Below are 6,669 nucleotides of genomic sequence, written 5' to 3'. Positions count from 1 at the left end.
AGGTTGATGATGATTAACCCCATCCTATTCATCAGTGAATACAGAGCAATGTTTATTTCCAACAGACAGTAAGCCTGATCTTTTGAAGGTAAAAAAAAATCACTTATTCAGAAAAAAATAATGGAACTTTACGCAGGTTATAGGTCTGGGTTGGAATTCAGCTAGAAAGCCTACTGATCGAGCGCCTGTAAAGGAAGACGCGGCTCCGCACTTTCCCAGCCTGAACTCTGGAGGCTTTCCCAGAAATGTCCACACAAACCTCAGCCTCCGGGAGCAACAGGACCTGCCCCTGAATGGGTGGTTGCCAGTTCAGACTGTAAACCCCCCATTTTAGTGGAAATCAGTTGTGGAAAAAGTACTCATATTCTTTACTTAAGTTTGAATCAATACTGCAATGTAGAAATACTCTGTTACAAAAAGTCCGGAATTCAAAAATGTACTTGAGTAAAAGTACAAAAGTATTGTTATGAAAATATACAAAGTACCAAAAGTAGAAATACTCATTATGCAGACTGTCCCGTTTCACAAGTTTTCAAATGTATAAAATGTAGGCTATACAAACCTTTTGAAAATAGCAGATCAAAATAGCAGATCTGCATTGTGAGCTTGTAGATTGGCTATTTTCAAATGGCCGAAATGTATATAGGGCTGAAGTGGTTACTGTAGGTTTTGTAATAATAATCAAAATCTACAAAGTAACTAGTAACAAAAGTTTTCTAATAATTGGAGTGGAGTAAAAGTACAATATTTGCCTCTGAGATGTACAGTAGAGTAGAGGTAAAAGTGCTGAAAACTGGAAACACTCCAGTAAAGTAAAAAATACCTAAAAATTGTACTTAAGTACAGTAGTTGGGTAAATGTACTTGGTTACTTTCCACCACTGGTGGAAATGTATTTGTAATAAACTTGGCATCCTCTTTCCGGGGAGGTTTGAACTTTTATAGAAGCAACAAGTTAGTATTACGAGTTGAAAAGAAATGTTCACTGTATGTTGTGGCGGTTTCAGTTACAATCACACTGTTAACCCTACTTTCCTCAGGGAAGATACCATGTTCCTCTTGAGAGGGAACACCCCCTAATTACCTCCCCTACATCCAACATGATGATATCCCAAAAATAAACCATACTTTCCCCATTGCACCTTGTCCAAAAGGGATTGCCATATTGTGGTGCATTAGAGCTCCAAGGACACGGGTCATTTAGAAAAGTACTGAGAGCTGGTGTATATTTAGACAGAGCTCGACAGCTGTTTACTATCTCCCTACCATTTTACAGTGAGCATGGCAGGGTAAGTGAAGGGATGCGTTTACTGATGTTTATTGACAACAAAACGTAATTACAATCTCTGTTTATACCATTTTATAATCCCTCTTTTAGCCCACATCAGACCTTTTCTGTTTCCTCTTTTTTCTTCAAAGAAAAGTAACATTTCCCAGTTTGAAACATTCTAATTAGGGCCCATCCTGACTCAAGGACTCCCCAGCAAGTTCTGTAGTCTACTGCACATTGGTGTGCTCGCAGTATGGCAAGATGCTTGTTTTAATGAAGCATAGCTTTCAGAATGTTTGAAGTCTAGCAGTATGCAGTTTATTGATCGTTTCTATCTTCCAACAAAGTCATTGGCTCTCATATGGTGCAAGGATTTATTATTCTCTCTACATAAGTCAGGAGATTGAGAAGTGCTAACAAATTTGAAACAGCTGGAAATAATGAAAATTCCGGGTCAGCCTTTAGGACTGAAGCTGAACTAATTAAAACTTGCATATAGGGAACCTTTAACCCCATGGACCATGCAGCCCAGCTCCACGCATCCCCGGCACGACCGCACTGAACCTGCAAACTCACTGAGGAACCATGAACACACAGTCACTGGCGGACCACCTGGTACTCTCTTTAGCCCTCATGAACATCCTCTAGGAGGGGACAAGAGGATGTTGGCCTCGCAATTACAGTATATTATGACAGACTAGCCCTGCAGGCTACCGGGTTATATGCACAGAAAACAATGGATGCTACTCATTTAACAGATAATCAGAATCACATGCGGCAGTAATAATGCTGATATTCCAGTGAGAAGGGCCTCAAGCATCCTGCCTTTCCTCCTGATGTCAGCAGATAAGACCCAGAAGAGAGGATCAAGTATTATTTCTCATATTCTTGCTGTATATTTAAACTTGAGAACAGACCCACAGAGACAAGGGTCATGTTCTGTTGGGCTGGGTTGTGTTTCCCATGAGGCAATTTCTTAGTTCCGCTCAATTTAAAACTTGTATTGTTACAAATTGATCTGAAAATAGCAGACCTACAAGCTCACAACACGTCACGTCTGCAACGCATTGTCGGCTTGTAGGTCGGCTATTTTCACACATTACCCTGCCGTGTGACCAAGTATCAATAGGGCTAAATTTAGGTGTTGCTGTCAAAATCACATACTGTAGCTCCTAGCCAGCTGCCTGTCTACTGCCTCCTGCTCTGAATGATGGGAGATGGGTTCAGACCAGTCTGAACATACGGAGGCCATCAGCGGAGCTCTCTCCATGACTTACGCTGTAATTACAGTCTCTGTGCTGAAACACTGTAGTGCTCTCTGCCCACTAAAACAGACTGCACACTCTGCATCAACCAGCATCCAAATCATTTACAGAACGTCTAACCAAACCATGTATTTTATTTCCATCCGGACAGATCTTTATTACAGACCATTATCACAGTCATAGACTTGAACCAGTAGCCTCTTATAAGCATTCGCTCACACACATGTGTATACATATGTATACGGTGCACACACGCACGCACGAACACACACACGCACACACGCACGCACGCACGAACACACGCACGCACGGACATACACACGCACGGACATACACACGCACGGACATACACACACACACACACACGCACGGACACACACACACACACACACACACACACACACACACACACACACACACACACACACACATACACACACACATACACACCACAGACTGCATTCAGGAAGCAGATGAATGGGCTTTGCCAGAGCTTTAATATGTCCTTTAAACACTTGCTACATGTGGTATTCACATGCACAACACACACAACAACAAGGCCATAACTCATGATGAGCCCCAATACAGACTCAGCAGATGGCAATCTCTGCTCTCTTCTCTTAATAGAAGTCCTTGGATAAGGTGTTTCGAATGGGCCTTTCACTTCCAGGTCCACAGGTCAGGAGGTATCAGGGGTCAGGCAGATGTATGTATGGATGCCTGTTGTCTTGACTTGACTAATGTTGAACGGCTGTCCAGAAAACGGTGTTTGCGTATAATATGTGTTTGTGTATGGTTGCTTGTAGCCGTGCATGACTGTTTGTGTGACAGTTGCTTATATGGTGCTATACTAAGCTCTCAGTGAATTTCAATATCTCATTTATCAGACTTAATTCTATATTCTGATTGACTAGCAAATGGGTTGAAGAAAACATTTGGCATTTTGATTTGGTTCTGCGTACGACCATTTTCCTGTCAAACCATTGACAAAAAAAACGCCAACCCACACAAATCTCTCAGTCATCTGTACACATGTTATGCTCAAAGGGTTTTCTGGATGTGCGTGATGGATGTCAGATTTAGTGCCTGTGAATAAAACTGCATGTCAAAAGCTTGGTAGGTCTCCTCTCACATTCTCAATAAAACAATTAAATTGGCTAGCGGTGCATGGACCCATAGAAACCTGCAGCATACCTCATTTTAAGATGGTTAAGATTCTGCAGAAATGGTCACAGCTCGCTGTTTGATCCTGACGAATATTATTCAATCGTCTTACCCTTTTCACTCCCAGTGGAATGTATGTTTGTTGTGGTTTGGCTTGACGGTGTGACATATGATATGGAGAATAGAGACCCTATTTCTGTACCACTGAGTTTTCAGTTTCAACAGAAATAGCTGGTGAGGGATCAGTAATATCTGTTTAGACAGTACCTGTCTAAACTGAGAGCAGATCCAGCTGGTCAGTTTCAGTTACTATTCTGAGATGTTGGATATATCTGCCTTATCAAGGATAGAACACTATAACCTGACTGAACCATGTCTGAAGGAGGGAAAAGAAAATGGGATGGTATGACGGATTATGATCCGTTGCTATGGTTTTAATAAAAAGCTATGTTATTGTTACATCCCAGCATTTGTGCTGGTACTGTAGTTGCCTACTTTGTTTTGTCTTCCCTGTTCTCTCTGACACTCGGTTTTATACCATCCTTTGTCCCCAGGTTCCTGCCTTTGATTGGTTCGTTCCCCTGTCACGCTCCATGTAATGTATGGACCGGATAATCAGAAGATTCCAGATTCAGATTGATTGAGAGATGTCACTCAAGGCTTGAACTACATTTCAAAGGTAAGAGCCATGTGAAAAAAGCAATGAATGTCCAGGACAGGAATGTCATAGGTTACCTGGGCTACCTGACTGACGGCTGAATTGAGGAGATGGGTATCAGCTGCTTGGAATGATTAGCAGAGAGGAATGAATCTTAGTTGTCTAGGAATGCCTAGACAACGATAACTGATTGAGCACATAATAATAACATATGTACTTGGGTAATTCTGCCTTGACAACTGTATATTGGGAGGACAGATTGGTCTTTTTACAGTACTAGAGGTTCGGGCCGCTACACGACCCTCACATCTACGGTACAGTTCAGGCCGCTACGCGGCCCTCACACCTACACCTTAGCCGATCCGACTAATATGCCCATATATGGACGTATCAGAGGCACCCAGTGGACACATTCGCAAATCGGTGTTGTTCATCATCATACAGTGGGAACTCTATATATGGTTAACTGGTTATACATCTGAGTCATAGTGCAATTGTGAACTGAACTCTATATATGGTTAATTATGTCTGAGTCATAGTGACGGTTGGGCCCCCAATGGCCGAGGTGGTTCACCAACTGCATGAAGATTGAATGCGTGGCTACGCCCATGGTCGAGCTGTTCCCGGTGACCTTCCTGTTTAAAATGTAGCTGAACATCCTGGCCCATCTCTGCTTTCTCCCAGGCAGTTAGTTTGCTGTTACCCACTAATTTGACTCTCTCTGTGTGACTGTAACTCTGAGCTTAACTGATAGCATAACCCTTTATAGGCTGTGAGTATTGTTTGCAGCCTGTGTACTGTAAACTTACGTGTGATGGGTAAATGGAGTAGGTAAGAATCCCAGTGCATCTTGCAACAGAAAGGTCTGTCTTTGTCTGAACACCCAAGGTAAGGAGTGGATAATGCTACTCAGTGTATTTAGGCTTTTACGGCATGGCTCTGAACGAGGTAACTATCTATAAGAGTGTGTCTGTCCGGAGCCAATCAACAAATGTGTTGTGCACACTGTCACAATCCCACATTTTTTTGTTCAAATATGTTCTATAGTTTTTGGGGCGGTGTAACCGCCCCCTATAAGTGAGGTTTGGACACTGACCAATCCTGCACCGTAATTGGCCAATAGTCTACAACGCAGTCTACAACGCTAACCCTTCCACAGTCAATGCAAATCTATACTTTTGCAAAGTCAGCCAATCACATTACATCACCACTGTCATCACCACTAGCTGTAATGTGATTGGCTGACTTTGCAAATTCAGTACTGTGATTGGCTACCAAAACACATGACACATGTGGAGCCCTATGAATAGCAGTATGGACTTAAAAAAACACATTTATGTTTTTTTTAAGTGAGTCATGTTGTGATGACCTCACACCGCCCACTTCACACTGGGTGTGATTTTTTTTATATAAAGGGGCTTGGATTGTCCAAATGTGGGCATGGATGATGTCATCGGCTAGACTCTTTCAGAGCCAAGTCGTCTATAAGGAAGAGAATGGCGGTCGAATTGGGCTGAAACCATGCCCAAATATGTTGTAATAGACAACATATATAGTCATAGATGACTGCAGTCCTAGATTCACCACATGAAGTCCGAGATCCACTTGAAGCCACTTATTGGATCCAGTCACATACTCCTGTTTGGCTGAGTGTGTGTCATTTTGTAAATAGAACTTTGTACCTTTTTTGTATATTTGTACAGCTTTGCGATACATTTCAGTTCACCTTTAGTTGTTGTGTTGTTTCCGTCCTTCCTCTGGTTCAACAGCCACATTACTCACAATAATCTTCTTATGTTGTATAACCCACTTCATATCCCCTTAAACATCCTGGGGTTATAACACTTGACACCGATGCTGTATATATTGCACTTAGCTATATAGCCAATTAAGTGCTTAAAAAGAGAAGCACCAAGTCTAATGGAGGCCGCCCGGCTAGGAATATGCACTGTTGTTTGGGAAACATCGTCTCACTCCACAGTGACACCCTGACCCTAATGAAGTGTTGTTGACACAGCATGTCCAGTCTAGGGCACCATTCATAAGCACTGTGACCTTTGACCCCTGCCCCATGACCTCTCAACTCTGTCCCTATTTTGCCTGAAGCCTGACAGGTCAATGAAAGGGAGCCCCAACCTTGTGACTTAATGCCCAGCCTGTCCAAGAGCACAATAAAATCTCCAACGTTAATTTAAGTTATAAATGGATAAATGAACTCAGCATATGCTCGCCAACATGCACGGACGCACGCATGCATGTCGCACACACACGCACACACACAAACAAACACAAACACACACACACACACACACA

Source organism: Gymnoscopelus microlampas (genome assembly GCF_963454915.1).
Source record: "Gymnoscopelus microlampas genome assembly, chromosome: 17".
NCBI classification, from domain to species: domain Eukaryota; kingdom Metazoa; phylum Chordata; class Actinopteri; order Myctophiformes; family Myctophidae; genus Gymnoscopelus; species Gymnoscopelus microlampas.
This window is presented reverse-complemented; position numbering follows the sequence as displayed.